General features: G+C 37.7%; 1 long non-coding RNA gene across 2 annotated transcripts; it reads right to left on the reverse strand.

The window, feature by feature from the left end:
• Positions 1-336: 336 nt before the first annotated feature.
• Positions 337-17,340, reverse strand: LOC130468065 (uncharacterized). 2 transcript variants are annotated; one of them, XR_008928426.1, is made up of 5 exons: positions 17,235-17,340; positions 14,422-14,563; positions 2,079-2,293; positions 1,840-1,997; positions 337-513 (listed from the first exon to the last, which is right to left on the reverse strand). It is a non-coding gene; the product is annotated as an uncharacterized lncRNA (long non-coding RNA). The 2 variants fall into 2 exon arrangements; XR_008928427.1 differs by lacking the exon at positions 17,235-17,340 and adding an exon at positions 16,591-16,810.
• Between the last annotated feature and the right edge of the window lie 2,764 nt (positions 17,341-20,104).

Consider the following 20,104-nt stretch of genomic DNA (forward strand, 5'->3'; position numbering starts at 1 on the left):
CAGCGTGGATCGACCCCTATAAGCTGCAAATAAAAAGTAGTTGCAGCGCCTTGTTGAGAAATACGCGTTGCAATTAGTTGTCATTTTGCAGCTTAGTGCTAGCACACGCGCTGCAATTAATTTTTTTTTTTTTAAATAAATAAATATAATAGCTCCGATAAGATGCATATTTATCCCTGGACAATCCTATTATTTTGACAAAAAATTATAATAAAACATTATAAATAGTTTAATAGGTTGCAAAAAATTTGCCATAATTTCCCTTGTAATTTACGAAACCCGGACAAAACGGGAATTTACAAAGACCTGTGTATAAGACATAACATACATATATGTTCCAACAACCATATATATTCTCCAAGTAGCATCCAACGTCATATCCAACACATAAGAAAAACATAAAACATAACATTACTAGACAACAAACGCATTCTCCTATCCGTTGCCCACCTTGCTCTATATAGCAGGAGAACACCTCTCTTTGAATGAGTGTCATCCTCCTCGTACCGAGCCCTGCAAAGAAATTAAACAAATAAATCAAGATGAGAGGTCGGGGGATTAGTACTTCCCGAATAATGAATTTAAAAAATGAACATATGAAAATTTACTTCCCCGACAAATAAACCAACATTGAACAACTTTAAAAAACGAATGTATGTTTTGCATTACCCCATTAAACACAATAAGTAAATATCGTATTTTATGACTTTATTCTTTGTTACTGGTTGTATTTCTATGTCGTTTGCATTACTACTTCAAAAGTTAAATTATTATGTCCGTCAACTACTTTGTCTATGTGAACTAAAACACAGTCATGACAAAGAATATAATTTTCCAAAGAAGATCCAAGTCCAAAACGATTTGCCATTCGAAACTTGGGCTTTGGTTCTCATAAAGAAACTCAACAATCAACATAATTTCAGACTCTCGTAAGAGACAGGTGGCAAGTCAGATAGTGAAAATTTTCCAAGGTGGACGGACACACAAGTCTTTTCCAGGCTGTTTATATATTCTGAACCATTATCTATCCCCCTCCCCCAAATAAACAAACAAATAAATAAATAAGATATCAGGTCGACATTGATTACTAAGCATGTAGCAGTATGTTGCAATTATAGACAATAAGCTCCAGATCATCAATATACATAAGTCTAAATAATCTAGCTACACTATAATCTCAAAGCAACGGTTGATGGAGATAATTTTTGTTATTAGCTACATATAATTTAGAGGGACAACTACTACTATATAAGGAAGCACTACTACAAAAATGGTTTAAGAAACCATATATGTCACTTAATTGGTAACTTAGATAAAGAAACCATACAACTAAGAAATATAGTTTCTTAGAAAATCAATTTAAAATCAGGCGACAAAGAAATTTGGTCTCTCAGATATTCATTTATTCAAATAAAAACAAAGACACCATATTTTTAGCAAAACGGTATATTATGAATTCCGGAAAAAATAAAATGTTAAAATGAATATCATTATTTCACCCACTCCCCCCACTCCCTCCACTACCTATATCTAAGTATCTAACCGCCGCTTACCTTTTTAATGGAGTATCTCATTACGCTTACTTTTTAATGGAGTATCTCATTTACTCCATACAACTTAATGACACCTTTTATATCTATGCAAAATAGCCGTAATTCTACTACCTTACACTACCGCAATTATATCGACAACCCCACCAAGCCACCATTGCCCGGCAGCAATCACCATCAGACCAAACCTAATCATCCCGCCACCCTCTTCTTTGCACCTTGAGGTCAGTTAGAAGTATAAAACTAATCATGGATTGGAAACAAAGCAAAGACAAACAATATAAGTTACCACTCAAATAACTATGGCCGAGGATTGCTGAAGAACTCTGAGCAATTGCATGTCCACACAGAACAGCCACAGTTCTCACAGTATCGGGTGGCATCGCAGGAGAAACAAATTTGATTGGCTCTAAGAAATGCACCAGATAACACAAGAAGCAATACAACCTGCATATCTAACAATGTCAGTTTCTGAATGTGCCAGAGCACTAACATTGTATGCATTGAGCTGTGAATATGAGCACTAACCTGCATTGTTGACATCAGAGGTCCAGCGTCATCAGCTGCAACATACTGCCCAACAAGTTTACCCCTGAACAATCGAATCCTTCACAGCATTTAGCAAGTTCTGGTACTGTATTTGGTGATATTTTGGTTCCCTACACTTAACTGTCATCTCCACACTGAATTCCTGCTGCTGGTTATACAACGGCTCGCAGAACTGATTACCTGAACGGCTGCACCTGAATTGTAATCCCCCGTAATTTTATTATATTTTATTTATATATTTTAACGTATATTTAATATATTTAAATGTAATTTACGAATTTTAGAAATGAATATGTAATTAAAATATAATTATGTTATTACATTTTGAATATTTTAAATGATTTATGAAATCAAAATTGAATTTTGAATTTTACGTTAAAACGAATTCAGATTTTGAAATCACGTTCTATTGAAATTAGAAAGCAAATCCTAACCATTTCGGATTCAGCAACCTAAATTCTACTCCTAGCCCAATTGGGCAAAGCCCAAACCAACAAAACCCCAAAACCATACTCCCTTCTCTTTTCTCATTCACGTAAAACAAACCAAACCCTCCTCTCTCCCCTCCATACTCACGTGAAACCAAAGAAAAAGAAAAAAAAAAAAGAGGAAACTCCTTCCTCCAATCTCACGCTCACTCCTCAGCCGCCCTCTCTCCCTCCACGCCGTCGCCGAGCCGCCGCCGCACTCCTCAGCCGCCGCCGGTACGGTAACACTCTCCTCTTCATCCTTCTTTTTCGTCTTCCCTCTTTCCTTTCTTCCTCTGTTTTCGGTCCTTCCCTCCCCCTCGATTTTTCTTTCGTGCTTCCCTTAATACCTTGCGTGTTCATAGCCCCGCTCACGCAGCAGCCACCGCACGCACGCCACCGTGCCCAGCCCCTCGTCGTGAGCCACCACCTACCAGCCGGCCGAACCTCTCTCCTCTTTGGTTCTCGGTTATTTCTTAAACCCTAAGTAACTAATTATTTTAATTAATTATAATTGTTAATTTAAATTATGTTCTTGATATTAAATTCATAATTTTTATGGTTTGAACATGATTTTCAGATGTTGGTTGAGTTTATAAACGAATTAATTTCAAGTTTTGGTTGATTGAATTATAAGTTAGGGCTTATTTATGATTTATTAATTTGAATTATGTTTCTTGAATTAAAGTGATGATTTTTGTAATTTAAATTATAAATTTCAGATTATGCAAATTATATAATAAAGTTATTAATTTTCAGATTATCAAATTACTTTGAAATATGAATTTTGATTGTTTAAAGTATGAAATTCAAGGTTTTTAAGTTTTGATATTGGGGAAAGTTCTAAAGTATATAATAAATGTTTAAGTTATTAATTTTGATTGTTTAAAGTATATAATAAATGTTTAAGTTTTGATATTGGGGAAAGTTCTAAATATGTTTAGGATGAATTTAGAATGCTTTATTATGGTTGCCAATGATTAGAAATTGATTGGGATTACTTGTTGGATTGTTTAGGCGGAGAATTCTCTTTAGGCGACTTTTGAAAGTGTTAAAGTGGCCTATCAGTTTGTTTACACAAGGTACGTACATACTTGCGTGCTTGGAATGTGTGCTAATTGTTGAAACCATGTTGAATTTGTTGTTGAACTTGGTTATGTTGATATTATTGTTGAACTTGGTGATGTTGATATTATGGACGAACTTGGTTATATGGAATGTGCATGTTTAATACTGTTGGACAAACCTATTGAACATATTTTGCACTAAGAGAACTGTAACATGTTAGTATGGATGATTGATACAAACATGTTGGTTGGGAACACTAGATTATTCTATAAGATTGGTTTGGATCGATTGGTTGTTGTTCCCTTTTTAGCCTTTCACTACTTTATGAGGGCCGAGGACCTTGTTTAGTAAGTTGAAACTTTATACCCATATACAGGGTTGATCATGGTTAAAGGAAAGGTTGGGTAAATTGGAATGAGTCTTGATTGATGCCTTTATGATCACGTACTTAATTCCAAGATAAAAACAGTTGTGAACGAATGTGGATTATATGCCTTATGTGACTGTTGAGTCATAACAGAGTCTCAATTTGTAAATCATGTAAAGTGAAACTGAGTAGCAATAGCTTTAGACTGTACACGTCTAAAGTGACGGACAAACAGGAGTTGGGGTTCATGGTGGTAGCCCATGGCCTTTATCTCGGACCGGATTGATCACCGTGTCCTATTTTTATTCAAATGTTCCTCGATATCGCAGGTCTCTGAGGTTACGGAGTCGCGCCCGTACCTCGTCTTCCTTAGTGAAGGCTGTCGGACGGTCAACTCGGTCCATTGTCTATTTCAACTAAAATAATATTATTGTTGTAGGTCTAGCCTAGCCTAGTCAAGTATGGTCGTCAAATTATCATGTTATGTCTGCCCTTGTTTATGTTCATTAGTATCATGTTAGGGTTGTTCGTTAATAGTATCATGTTAGGATTATTATTGTTTTAGTATGTAGTACTCAGCCTTGCTGATTTCGTGCTTTGTTTGTGTGTGTTGATCATGGCTATGCCTTATTGATCCTGTGATGACCCAACTTTGGTGAGCAGTCTCTAAGGATCAATAAGCGTTTCCCATCTACAGGTTTGAAGATGATGCATCATTGGGATCGGGATTAGAGAGCTTGTAGTTATATTTGCTTTATTAAGTGATTCAGTTTGTTAACTTAAAATTGAAACTGTCGTACTATTCGTATTTCCTTATTTCAATTAATTGGTTTTGGACCTAATATGTAATAAGATTATTTATGAACCTAAATGTTAGTTTTATGTTTTCCGCTGCAAAATTCTGAATAAGCCGTTACGTTTTCACACGGGCGATAATACTTTGATAATTCCCTACAGTTATGTTTAAAAAGGGTTATTTTAGAAAATGGGAATTGTCGGGGTGTTACAAAGTGGTATTTTTGAGCTAAAGGTTTTACTGACATTTCGTGTCTACCTTTTAAAATTTAGGCGCCTAACTAACTAATTAGTTACGTAAAAAGAATTTCATCGAATTAAACTACAACTAGTGAATAAATTGAAAGTTATTAGTTAGAAATGTTTGAATTTATTTTAAAATTAACTCTTGAATTACATGCTTTGAAATACGTTCTTGTTTGTGTGACTTCATGTATTTCGTTTTTTTTAATTTTAAATTAATATTTTCGTAATTATATATATATATATATAAAAAAAAAAATTTACTGTTGCTGCTACAGTACCGAATATATATATATATATATATATATATATATATATATATATATATATATATATATATATATATATATATATATATATATATATATATATATATATATAGTACTTATTTATTAATTATTTGTCGTTTAAATAATTATTCGTTCAAACAAATTAATTCTTATAAATCATTCTCGTTTTATTCTTTTATGCTTCAATGTTTGATATACTATGTTTATTTTGAGAGATGGGTAGCATAGGAAAGGGCATATAGAATAGGAACATTGTGTCTGCATTATGTCAACATGATTGTACTTTTGTGCCTGTTAACTGTCATGTCTTTCCTATGCTTTGCCATTAATACATATTCTTACTTGTTGTGTATTGTGGGATCATACGGCAAGCGAGAGTACTAATTACTAACATAGAAACTATGTTTAATTGTTATAGATCATTAATCATGTCTGGCATACAAGGAAATAGAATAGGGAGCAATTCTAACCCTATTGTTCTGAGCGATGATGAAAATGAAATGGATTACGAGTCTGACATTAACAGTTACACCAGCCATGAACTTGTTCTGCGTCAAGTTTTAAGAGTAGGAGAACCTGATAGTGATGATGAAGCCCTTCGTGAATTTGATCGTGCTAGAGGGCAAACTAGGGTCGATATTTATCAAGCTGTTTTGAGACTTGAAAGCGATTCGGAGCCTGAGTTTGAGCATGAATTTGGGTATGAGTTCGAACATGCATTTGAGTTTGAGTTCGAGCATGAATTGGAGGTTGAGCCTGAGTTTGAGTCTGAGCCTGAACATGAACCTGAACCTGAGCCTGAGCCAGAGGAAACTAATCATCAACTTCAAGGTCTACGAAGATCCTCTAGGCCAAGAAAGGAAGCTTATTATTTTGATATGGATGATGATGATGAACTTAAATATGAGTTATTCACCCTAGAAGGTTATAGCGAATCAAAGGACAAGTCTGATGATGTTTCCCTTTAGCTTTGCTTGCATATTTAGTTGTGTGTGAGAAAAATGTTGGACAATTCGCCCAACCACAGTTATGTTTATATCGTAGAACCTTTTACTTTATTTTGAGAACAGGTGTGTTAATATTTAGGATGGTTATTGACATTCTTCTGAGGAATAAAAGTTAGATTATTGACTATCTAAAGGATCAAAGTTTATTACGGGCACGCAAGGGGAATGTTTTCTTCTTTATTCTACCTTATTATTCGTGATGATTGAAGTTATTTCTTGCCTCTCAGTTGAATGTTTTGCATGAGTGTTCATTTCGTGTGCATTTTGAATGTTGATGTGATATTGCATTGCTAGAGGATAATATAAGTAAAGTTTTGAACCTGAATTAGAGTATATTAATTTCAGGTCGCGCTCTAGGATGGCCAATAATAGTGACCTAGCTGCTGCTATTCGCCTCTTGGCGGAAAAACTAACCCAGGAAAGAACTGAACGTCCCGATTCTGCAGGGGACATGTTTGAAAGGCTTGCGAAAGTTAAGCCACCATACTTTAAGGGGCAGGCAGACCCCACCTTCCTTGAAAACTGGATCAGGGAATTTGAGAAACTATTTGGGGCGGTAAACTGTCCTGAGCATATGAAAGTAGGCCAAGTTGTCCTCTACCTGAAAGATGAGGCCGACCTTTGGTGGAGGGAAAATGGGACTAGACTAAGTGCTGCTGAGGGATTCAATTGGGATTCTTTTATTGTTGCTTTGAGGGGGAAGTTTTATCCTCCTTTTATGAGGAAGCAGAAAGCCCAGGAGTTTATCAACCTTAGGATGGGGAATATGACCATTGCTGAATACTACAGTAAGTTTATAGCTTTATCGAGGTTTGCACCTGAGGTGGTAGCTACTAAGGAACTAAAGGCTCAGAGGTTTGAGCAGGGGTTGACCGATGAGATCCAACTGGGATTAGGCGGGGAAACCTTTACGTCCTTAGACATTGTGTATGGGAGAGCTGCTCATATTTATGGCCTACAGACCAGGAGAGACAAAAAGAATATTGCTGTTGGGGATAAAAGGAAAGAGTTTAATGCTGGGGGAAGTCAGGGGAACTTCAAAAGGAATAGAAATGGGAATGGTAATGGTAACGGTAATGGTAAGGGTAATTTCCAGGGAAGAAACAACCAGGGGAATAACTATAACAACAGAAACCAAACTGACAGAGTGTACCACTGCAGGAGGTGCAAAAACAACCACCCTGGGAAGGATTGTAAAGGGGAATTGGTAATTTGCAACTATTGTTTTAAGAAGGGACATATAGAGTTTGAGTGCTTCACAAAGCAGAAGAAAGAGCTGAATGGTAGTGGGAGTAGTAACCAAGGGAAACCAGGGTTTAACCATTCGGGGAACCAAGGTTCGAAGCCTGCGGGGGCACCAAATAACCAGGGAAACCAAAACAAACCTGCCAATGGGAACAACAGTAACAACAAGGCTCCTGGAAAGCTGTTCGTAATGAGTAGAAATGAAGCTGAACGTTCTGCAGATGTAGTTTCGGGTACTTTCTCTATCAACTCCTTACCTGTTAAAACATTGTTTGATTCAGGGGCAACATATTCTTTTATTTCGACCTCTATTGTTAAAAATTTGAAGTTAGTAGATTTTGAGGCAATTGATTTACCTATTAGTATGCCTAATGGTGCAACAATAAGGTGTACGAAATTATTTAAGAACTTGCCTTTGAAGATAAAAGATTGCACTTTTCCATCTAATTTGATAGAATTTAGTTTGGGGGACCTAGATGTGATTCTAGGGATGGATTGGCTAAGCTTATACAAGGCCAGGATAGATTGCGAGATTCAGAAAGTAAGCCTAAAGAACCCTACTGGGAAACCAATATCATATAGACGTTTTGGGAAGACTAGGAACTTTAGGGTGATCTCCGCATTGCAAGTGAGGAAATTGATTAATAAAGGGTGCGAACTATTTTTCTGTAGTGTCCAAGATGTGAGTAAGGAAGCTGGGGTAAAGATAGAGGATATCCCAATCGTAAGAGAATTCGTAGATGTATTTCCGGATGAGATCCCGGGTATGCCACCGGCTAGAGCCCTTGAGTTTACCATAGAGTTAAATCCCGGAACCGCACCTATATCCAAAGAACCTTATAGGATGGCACCCCCAGAAATGAGTGAGTTAAAGACACAATTGCAGGACTTGTTCGACAAGGGGTACATTAGGCCTAGTGCATCACCGTGGGGAGCTCTAGTATTGTTTGTCAAAAAGAAAGATGGGAGTATGCGGCTATGTATTGATTATAGGGAGTTGAACAACGTAACAATCAAAAACAAATATCCTTTGCCTATGATAGATGACCTGTTTGACCAATTGAATGGGGCAAGTGTATTCTCAAAGATTGATTTGCGTTCGGGATATCACCAATTAAGGGTAGCTGAGAAAGACATTCCTAAGACTGCATTTAGGACTCGTTATGGCCATTATGAGTTTACAGTAATGCCTTTTGGGTTAACAAATGCACCCGCCATATTTATGGATTTAATGAATAGGATTTTCCATGAATTCCTAGATAAGTTTGTGGTGGTATTCATTGATGATATTCTGATCTATTCGAGGAATGAAAAGGAACATGATGAGCATTTGAGGGTTATCTTGGAGACGCTTAGGAAGAACCAGTTGTATGCAAAGTTCTCTAAGTGTGAGTTTCGTCTGGAAAAGGTAGCATTTTTGGGGCATCATGTGTCAAAGGAAGGAGTCTCTGTGGATCCTGCCAAGATTCAAGCTGTGAGTGAGTGGCCTACTCCGAAGAATGTGTCTGATATTCGGAGTTTCTTAGGTCTAGCTGGGTATTATAGGAGATTTATGAGAGATTTCTCAAAAATAGCAAGACCCATGACCAACTTGATGAAGAAAGAATCAAAGTTTGAGTGGAGCGAAAAATGCGAGGAAGCCTTCCAAATTCTCAAAGAGCGTTTAACCTCAGCACCTGTTTTGACCTTACCTGATGGGAATGAAGGGTTTGAGGTATATAGTGATGCGTCGAAGAATGGGTTGGGGTGTGTGTTACAGCAAAATGGGAAGGTGATTGCGTATGCGTCGCGTCAATTAAAACCATATGAGGCTAATTACCCTACCCACGATCTAGAGCTAGCTGCGATTGTTTTCGCTTTGAAAATTTGGAGACATTACCTCTATGGGGCAACATGTAAGATCTTCACAGACCACAAAAGCCTAAAATACATTTTCACCCAGAAAGATCTCAACATGAGACAAAGAAGATGGTTAGAGTTGATCAAGGACTATGATTTGAACATTCAGTACCATGAGGGGAAAGCAAATGTAGTTGCTGATGCATTGAGTAGGAAATCTAGCCATAGTATGAATGTCTTGGTAGTACCTGAAGAGTTGTGTCGAGACATGCAGAAACTTAGCCTGGAAATAGTAAATCCTGGGGAAACCAAAGCAAAACTGAGCGCATTGTCATTGGGGTTGTCTATATTCGAGGAGATTAGAGAGAGTCAAGCTGGGGATGAGTGCTTAGAGAAAATCAAAGAAAAGATGGGTCAAGGGAAAGAAGTAGATTTCAAGATTCATGAAGATGGTAGTTTGAGGTTCAAAGGGAGATGGTGTGTACCACAGAAGTGTGAAGATCTCAAGAGACGCCTTATGGATGAGGGGCATAATACTCCATATTCTGTGCACCCTGGGGGTGACAAGTTGTACAAAGACTTGAAACAAATCTATTGGTGGCCTAATATGAAACGGGAAGTTGCCGAGTTTGTGTCTAGATGCCTAACCTGTCAGAAAGTCAAAATAGACCACAAAAGACCCATGGGGAAAGTTCAACCTTTAGAAGTGCCTGGATGGAAGTGGGATTCCATTTCTATGGATTTTGTTACTGCCTTGCCTAGATCAAAGAACGGAAATGATACCATTTAGGTAATTGTGGACCGTCTCACAAAATCAGCCGTGTTTATTCCGATTAAAGAGACATGGAAAAAGAAACAGCTTGCAAAGACTTACATTAAGCATGTAGTGAGGTTGCATGGGGTCCCAACCGATATTATCTCAGACCGTGATTCAAGATTCCTCTCGAAATTTTGGCAAAAGGTCCAGTTGAACCTTGGGACAACTTTGAAAATGAGCACTGCTTTCCACCCTGCAACCGATGGTCAGACTGAGAGAACTAACCAGACTATGGAAGATATGTTGAGGGCTTGTGCGATTGACTTTAAGGGTAGTTGGGAAGACCATCTAGACTTGATCGAATTTTCATACAATAATAGTTACCATGCAAGCATTAAGATGGCACCTTTTGAGGCACTATATGGGAGAAAGTATAGAAGTCCCACCTGCTGGAATGATTTCAGTGAAAATATAGTCTTGGGAACGGAATTCATTGAGGAGACCGTCAGGAATGTAAAAATGATTCAGGCTAGAATTCAAGCTGCCCAGGATAGGAAAAAGAGTTATGCTGATTTGAAAAGAAGAGATGATGAACTTGCAGTAGGTGATAAAGTATTCTTGAAAGTATCACCAACCAAGGGTGTGATGAGATTCGGGAAAAAGGGGAAGCTAAGTGCCAAGTATGTAGGCCCATATAAGATTCTGCAACGAATAGGGAAAGTAGCATACAAGTTAGCCTTGCCAATGGAGTTCGAAAAGATGCACGACGTGTTTCACATTTCCCAACTAAAGCGCTACATCCCAGATGAGCGTCATATCTTAGAGCCTGAGAGAATCCAGATTGATAGTAGCCTCACATACGAAGAAAGGCCTGTGAAAATCCTTGATAGGAAAGTGCGTAGTACACGCAATAAGGACGTCAGCATAGTGAAAGTACTTTGGTCGAACCACGAGTACGAAGAGGCAACGTGGGAAGCCGAAGCTGAAATGAAGATCAAGTATCCAGAGTTATTTTCTGAGGTGAGTTACGAGGGCGTAACTCGTTTTCTTTAAGAGGGGTAGAATGCGATAGAAATTCACGCTTTTTACCTATTTTTATGGTGTTTTTATGCATTTTATGCTTATTTTTAGCAACCTTTACATGATGATGCAAGTAAATAGATTCTCTGCATAAGAAAATGTGTTCTTGAGTATTACAAGTAACGCTTAGTTGGCAAAAGAGTGCACAAGAGTGGCACAAAGTACTTCTACAATAAGAATAAGTGAAAAGTTTGGAAAGATATGTGAATTTCCGTGTCAAGTTTCGGGACGAAACTTCTTTTAAGAGGGGTAGATTGTAATCCCCCGTAATTTTATTATATTTTATTTATATATTTTAACGTATATTTAATATTTTAAATGTAATTTACGAATTTTAGAAATGAATATGTAATTAAAATATAATTATGTTATTACATTTTGAATATTTTAAATGATTTATGAAATCAAAATTGGTTTTTGAATTTTACGTTAAAACGAATTCGGATTTTGAAATCACGTTCTATTGAAATTAGAAAGCAAATCCTAACCATTTCGGATTCAGCAACCTAAATTCTACTCCTAACCCAATTGGGCAAAGCCCAAACCAACAAAACCCCAAAACCATACTCCCTTCTCTTTTCTCATTCACGTAAAACAAACCAAACCCTCCTCTCTCCCCTCCATACTCACGTGAAACCAAAGAAAAAAAAAGAAAAAAAAGAAGAGGAAACTCCTTCCTCCAATCTCACGCTCACTCCTCAGCCGCCCTCTCTCCCTCCACGCCGTCTCCGAGCCGCCGCCGCACTCCTCAGCCACCGCCGGTACGGTAACACTCTCCTCTTCATCCTTCTTTTTCGTCTTCCCTCTTTCCTTTCTTCCTCTGTTTTCGGTCCTTCCCTCCCCCTCGATTTTTCTTTCGTGCTTCCCTTAATACCTTGCGTGTTCACAGCCCCGCTCGCGCAGCAGCCACCGCACGCACGCCACCGTGCCCAGCCCCTCGTCGTGAGCCACCACCTACCAGCCGGCCGAACCTCTCTCCTCTTTGGTTCTTGGTTATTTCTTAAACCCCAAGTAACTAATTATTTTAATTAATTATAATTGTTAATTTAAATTATGTTCTTGATATTAAATTCATAATTTTTATGGTTTGAACATGATTTTCAGATGTTGGTTGAGTTTATAAACGAATTAATTTCAAGTTTTGGTTGATTGAATTATAAGTTAGGGCTTATTTATGATTTATTAATTTGAATTATGTTTCTTGAATTAAAGTGATGATTTTTGTAATTTAAATTATAAATTTCAGATTATGCAAATTATATAATAAAGTTATTAATTTTCAGATTATCAAATTACTTTGAAATATGAATTTTGATTGTTTAAAGTATGAAATTCAAGGTTTTTATGATTTTAATCATGATAGGTTGAGTATGAATTATTGAATTGGTTGTTTTGAGATACTAGGAACGTAGATTGACCTTGGTGAAGCTTTTAAATGAATTTATATTGCTGAAAATTTAAAGTACGATGTTTGCAAAAAGTTTTCAACGAATTTCAATCACTAGTTCAATAATTATGATGCTAGGAAATCAAATGTTTAAGTTTTGATATTGGGGAAAGTTCTAAATATGTTTAGGATGCATTTAGAATGCTTTATTATGGTTGCCAATGATTAGAAATTGATTGGGATTACTTGTTGGATTGTTTAGGCGGAGAATTCTCTTTAGGCGACTTTTGAAAGTGTTAAAGTGGCCTATCAGTTTGTTCACACAAGGTACGTACATACTTGCGTGCTTGGAATGTGTGCTAATTGTTGAAACCATGTTGAATTTGTTGTTGAACTTGGTTATGTTGATATTATTGTTGAACTTGGTGATGTTGATATTATGGACGAACTTGGTTATATGGAATGTGCATGTTTAATACTGTTGGACAAACTTATTGAACTTATTTTGCACTAAGAGAACTGTAACATGTTAGTATGGATGATTGATACAAACATGTTGGTTGGGAACACTAGATTATTCTATAAGATTGGTTTGGATCGATTGGTTGTTGTTCTCTTTTTAGCTTTTCACTACTTTATGAGGGCCGAGGACCTTGTTTAGTAAGTTGAAACTTTATACCCATATACAGGGTTGATCATGGTTAAAGGAAAGGTTGGGTAAATTGGAATGAGTCTTGATTGATGCCTTTATGATCACGTACTTAATTCCAAGATAAAAACAGTTGTGAACGAATGTGGATTATATGCCTTATGTGACTGTTGAGTCATAACAGAGTCTCAATTTGTAAATCATGTAAAGTGAAACTGAGTAGCAATAGCTTTAGACTGTGCACGTCTAAAGTGACGGACAAACAGGAGTTGGGGTTCATGGTGGTAGCCCATGGCCTTTATCTCGGACCGGATTGATCACCGTGTCCTATTTTTATTCAAATGTTCCTCGATATCGCAGGTCTCTGAGGTTACGGAGTCGCGCCCGTACCTCGTCTTCCTTAGTGAAGGCTGTCGGACGGTCAACTCGGTCCATTGTCTATTTCAACTAAAATAATATTATTGTTGTAGGTCTAGCCTAGCCTAGTCAAGTATGGTCGTCAAATTATCATGTTATGTCTGCCCTTGTTTATGTTCATTAGTATCATGTTAGGGTTGTTCGTTAATAGTATCATGTTAGGATTATTATTGTTTTAGTATGTAGTACTCAGCCTTGCTGATTTCGTGCTTTGTTTGTGTGTGTTGATCATGGCTATGCCTTATTGATCCTGTGATGACCCAACTTTGGTGAGCAGTCTCTAAGGATCAATAAGCGTTGCCCATCTACAGGTTTGAAGATGATGCATCATTGGGATCGGGATTAGAGAGCTTGTAGTTATATTTGCTTTATTAAGTGATTCGGTTTGTTAACTTAAAATTGAAACTGTCGTACTATTCGTATTTCCTTATTTCAATTAATTGGTTTTGGACCTAATATGTAATAAGATTATTTATGAACCTAAAAGTTAGTTTTATGTTTTCCGCTGCAAAATTCTGAATAAGCCATTACGTTTTTACACGGGCGATAATACTTTGATAATTCCCTACAGTTATGTTTAAAAAGGGTTATTTTAGAAAATGGGAATTGTCGGGGTGTTACATGAATTATGTTCAAATAGGTCCAGGTACTCATCAACCTCTCCTCCTCCAGTTAAAAACCCATTTGTATTTAGGTTGTTGTTGTTCTTACCTGGGTTAAGTAGCAACCATGAAGCAGCTTCATTCTCACCCGCTTCCTGATCAGTGGTCTGATCATCTCCCTCAGGCAGGTCCAGGAATCCGTCTGAGGGGCCATAATTATAAACACAACCCACGGGCATGATTAGGACCCGCTGGTGGCGGCGGACCAAAAACAAACATTGAGAACGAAGCGATAATCAGATATGGGTGGCACGGGATTCAATTACACAAAAATCAAACAAATGAAATCGAGTAAATTCCAAAAACTCAATATGTTTTGCAATTTTCTATGGGGTGGTCCTAATTTGTGTCTAATATAAGAAACTGTATATCTGAACTCAAAATATTCACATTCAAGACTAGTGTAGCTGACAACATTCCATGAACTAAGTTTTTGAAAAATTCACAATCTATCTTGATTACCTACGGGACTTGAGATTTTTCTGTCTGACAACCTAATTGTCTTCACACCCAAGTTATCTATCCCTTTTTTTTCCCTTTTCTATTGAGGTTATTAGAATTAGAAGTTTAATACAAGTACTAATTATACGAATCAAAGTTTAAATTTTTAATCCTGTTTTTTTTTGCATCACATAAGCTGGATCTTGTCTCCCATCCCATGTGATTTATGTGAAAAACAGAACTTCTAGCTTTAGTCTATCTGATGCATGAAATATCTCATATTGAAGTTAAGTGTCTTTTTAATAACTTTTTTTTGGATAATCTTTTTAAGTAAACCTTAACCTATATACTTTGCGTGATTGTTTATACTTTTATTTTTAAAACAAAATGATTATGCTTTCACTTTTCGTATTTAAACATTTGAATTATAGAACAGACTTACAGTAACCAAAAGAAGCAAATTATAAGCACTACTTTTTAGAACTCATTTATCAGATAGTGCTAAAAGAGCTACATATCATCTCCAGAGGAAAGGTCAACTGTCTTCTACAGTGACTAATTGTTAAAGTCTTCTCTTCCTCCTACATTTTGGACAGTTTGCACTAATGGATGTGGAAATGGGAACAACTCCATTGGACAGTTTGCATTAATGGATGTGGAAATGGGAATGTCAGACCTAATGGATTTGATACATTTTACCAGACCAACGGACATCCAAATAAACCTAGGAAAAAGATGAAAGCTGATTCAAGTACCAATGGTTCAGTTGGCTGTAATCAATCTGTCGGCACATCAAAGGTTACGAGGTCGTATAAGAAAAGAAAGGTTGAGAGTGGAGGTAATTTGTCTGTAAATGGTAGTGAGTTTGGTGGTAAGGTTGTTACCGAAGCAATGCCCAAGGGAAACAGATGCACTGTACCCAGTTTTCTACCCCTAACAAATCCTCTGCTAGGCGACCTGTTCCTCCACTGATTGATATCAGAAGCTTGTTGATACAGAAGGCTAGAACAGAAATCCAGAAGAAACTGGCAGAGATAAAATCATCATCATCATCATCATCTGCTGAGAATGGCAAAAAGCTTCATAGAGAACCTAGCAAACCCGGAGAATCACGCAGAAGAGAAAATCTGGGTATCTCCCATTTGGATCCCAAGAAACTTGTCCACAGGAAAGAAATGTAATCATGATTCATGAATACTAGTTGATTTTCCATTAAATAAACACCTAAAATATGGGTCGGGGAGAATAAGGAACTAACACAGATTAAGGAGATGGGAAAAAAGTCGAGCTTAAAATATGGGTTGGGTATAATAGATTCAACCGCCTATTGGCATTACTAATGACCTCAGAAAAACAAACATCGAACAAACATCCAGGGATTAACTTCGACAAGGTGGCCAAAGTGAAATTTATAGGCTATTTTTCATATATGTTGAAACAAACAAATTAAAGGCTATTGTATTATGTATTGAGCAAAAGGGAATAGAAGTGAAAGTCGTGAAACAAATTATATCACAAGCCCTTCAACTCTATAGAAGAATGACCTGCTGCCAAAAATTTCTACATGAACCTAAAATACTCAAAATCTCAAATCCATACAGCTATGGAAAGCCATGCAAATCAAAGAGAATTATGAACATTCCCTCAACCAGCAAAGTTTGCACCTAATGATATAATAATGGAAAAACATGTGGATCTTGACAGGCACTCTTGTCCGACTAAGAAAAATCAATCATCCAACTATTCCAATACCCTTGCAAGGAGTTTAAGATCTCACATTTAACACTGCTCAAGCCCATATACTTGCTAATGGCTGCCATATTTTCCCGGCTAGCTACTGCTCAATTGACAAAATGAAGAAAAAGACAACTTCAGACACATAAAACTAAGTTCAATCTCGTGAACATATTACAGAACTCCAAATTAAATTAAAGGAGAATCCATGTTAAGAACTTTAACATGAGCCAAAGAAAGAATCCAACAGATCATAATTTCTGAAAACAGAAATCTTTCATGGCAAATTTCTACTCATGTACTTCACCTCTGGCTCTGCCATTCTGGCTTGTAATTTATCTGTGTTTATTTGACACACAATTACCACCTACTAATGAATAAAGAATACCACAACATCCAGCATTCAAATATAGGAAAATCAAACAAATAAACATACTGTGAATTCCAAATAACCTGAACCAATTTGACTCCAAATCAACAAATTTGACAGAAACATTAAAAAAACTAACCCTTAAATTACCAAATCCAATCTCTCAATTAACAGAACCCCACAAATTTACATCAAATTAACAACTAAAATGAATAACAATAAATCCCCAAAAATTAAGAAACCAAATCAACCAAACATCATAAATCATTTAAAATCGAAGAAAACAAAGAGTTTAAGAAGTTATATTGAAACCCTACCACAATTGACGAAGTGAAGGTAGAACTTCAAGCGCAGTACAAGGTCGACGTCCTCTCTCTCATCCGCCATCTCTTTATCTCTCTGTAAATTGGGGTTGAAAATTCAACAAAAAATCAAAAGAGATGAACCCATTACATATTTCAAAATGATCGACAAACTTATCCAAAAAATGAGAAAGAAAACCAAAAACATTAGTGAGATTTGGGTATAGAAATATTAACCTATTGTAGGAGGGCCGGGGAGGCTTGCGCTACATCAACAGTCGATCCACTCGTCTAGATTGTAATGAGAGCTGGAAGGAACCATATCGAAGCTCTTTCATAAACCCATTGAACGAATTGGCCATTGAACGAATTGGATGAAACAGAGAGATAATGAATTCTAGGGTTTGAAATGGACGGAGAGTTCTAGGGAGAGAGGAGACTTCACAATGTTTTTAGATCTGGAAAAAGGTTCACGCAGCGCGGAGATCCGTAGGAAGCTGCAATTAAGCAACCCTTTCTTAGCGTGCACTCCCATGGTTCGCTGCGAGTAGGTTTTTCAATTTTTTTCCCCAAAAATTGCAGCGTTCACGGCCCAAAATCGGTGCAATTAAGTCATTAAATTCTTGACCCGCGTTGACCGATGACTTCTCGTAGCATTCACACAATGTGTGAGTTGCAAATGAAGTTTTCTCTATTAGTGTTTTCTTTCTCTTTGGAGTCTTTTTAAGAAACACTACTACATCCCTATATCAAATCTAGATGGACTATATCTGCAACAATTATCGCTATGATTGCTTGTCATCCTGGTGTTTGTCGAGTTTGTGGCGGAGGATAAACTGTGAATGCCATTTATTACATGTGTTATATGTTACTGGACACCACATCTAGGTCCTGTTATGCTTACTTAGTCCAGCCAAAAAGTAAAGTTAAATCTGAGTGATAATTATGATAATTCTGTTAAAATCATCCACCAATGCGTTGTAGTATAAAGCCTTACCTATTTGGATGCTTCTCATCTATTTTAGGCATGTTTCTTACTTCTGCAAATCTTATGGAAATACTGTTTAAATTGCTTTTTTCCCCCATTGAATCAATACTCTGTAATATGGAGTACAATTTTGTCAATTACACTCTTTCAACCATGCTATGATTTATATTTTGTCATCTTCCTTTTATATTTACAAGCTAAAGACTAATGGATAGGTGGTGATCCATACAATGAAAGAACTAATTCTACCATGAAATATTGGCAGATCAGTAAGTTCGTATATATTTACATTTACAGGTGAAGGAAATAATGCCCTTGGTCCAAGTATGCATTCAATGATAAGTCTAATAAATGCGGTTCAGTATTAATTAACAAGTTAATAATTCAGTGAGATCAAGTGAGCTAAATGCCTAGCTAGAGGCCGCTTCAGTTCAAGTGGAATTAATGATATTAATCCACAGCTTGCTCTTGACTGAACCCGTAGGGTCACACAAATAGTACGTAAACGGATCAAGTATTTAATGGCATTAAATACCCTATCTATGGATATTCGGAATCGACGGATCTTGGTTTCAGTGGGAGCTGAGATCGTCACAAGCAAGTGAATACTCCGGAAACGATGAAATTGCCGGAAACGGAAATATGGATCGCATCGGAAATATAAATATTATCCAAGTCGTAGATGTTGCCGGAAACGGAAACATGGTACGTATCGGAAAATATTATCGGAAATGGAAATATTGCCGGAATCGGAAATATTGCCGGAAACGGAAATATTGTCAGAATCGGAAATATTATCGGAATCGGAAAATAATTCCGGAAACGGAATTATTAAATATTTGTTTGAAACGGAAATTAATTCCGGAATCGGAAATATTAAATATTGTTCGTATCGAAAATGAATTCCGGAACCGGGAATTTAATCGGAAGCGTATAGTACGAATTAGCATCGGACGAGGCCTGCTGGACGAAGGCCCAGCACGAAGCCGGGCCATCGCCCAACAAGCAAGATGCACGCCAACACGCACAACCCATGGCAGCGCCAGGCCCACCGCAAGGCAGGCCCAGCGCGCCAAGGCGTGGCTGCGTAGCGTGGGCCAAGCGCACGCACGCGTGGGCGCCCTCGTGGCTCCGTGCGTGTGTGTGTTTGTGTCCATGCACAATTCCTAAATCTATTAGGATTTGGTGTATGATTAAATTCCTATTCCTAAAAGGATTAATTAATTAATTAGAGTCCTTGTAGGATTCTAAGTTTAATTAAATCGTATCCTACTAGGATTCCAATTCCCTTTCCAAACCTCTATAAATAAGGGCTTAGGGTCATAATTTATGGACATGGGATTGAAGTATTCTAAGGGTAAGTTTTGAAAGAAAAATAAGCCAAACACTTGCAAACAATTAACCGAATTTCCCAGTAACCTTAAGGGCGATTCTAGTTGGTCTAACTTGAGGCGGATCCGGACGTACTGTGGACTATCTACGGAGGGACGACATTTGGAGTCCTAAAGGCTTATTCTTGTTCGGTTCGGGCGCAGCAAGGGAGCTCGTCGCCCATGCGGTACGAATGCAGCGAGCAAGGCTATGGTGCACGAGCACAAGGCAGCAGCCTTGCCTTGTGTCGTGTGCTATGTGCGATGGGCGAGTGGGCAAGGGCGAGAGATGGGCAGCGACAGTCGCGTGTGGGCAGCAGGCGAGCTGCGCCACGACGCAACTGCTTCGCGCAACGTGCAAAGCCTCGCGCGCAGCGAGCGCAAGCTCGAGTGCAACGAGCGCTACGCCCAGCGACGAACGCTCGCGCGCAGCGAACGCTCGCGCGCAGCGAGCGCTTGCTCGCAAGCTACGAGCACTGCCTCGAGCAGCGAGCGCAAGCTCGCGTGCGTCGAGGGCAGGCGCGCGC

The sequence above is a fragment of the Spinacia oleracea genome, chromosome 1, assembly GCF_020520425.1.
Source record: "Spinacia oleracea cultivar Varoflay chromosome 1, BTI_SOV_V1, whole genome shotgun sequence".
NCBI lineage: Eukaryota > Viridiplantae > Streptophyta > Magnoliopsida > Caryophyllales > Amaranthaceae > Spinacia > Spinacia oleracea.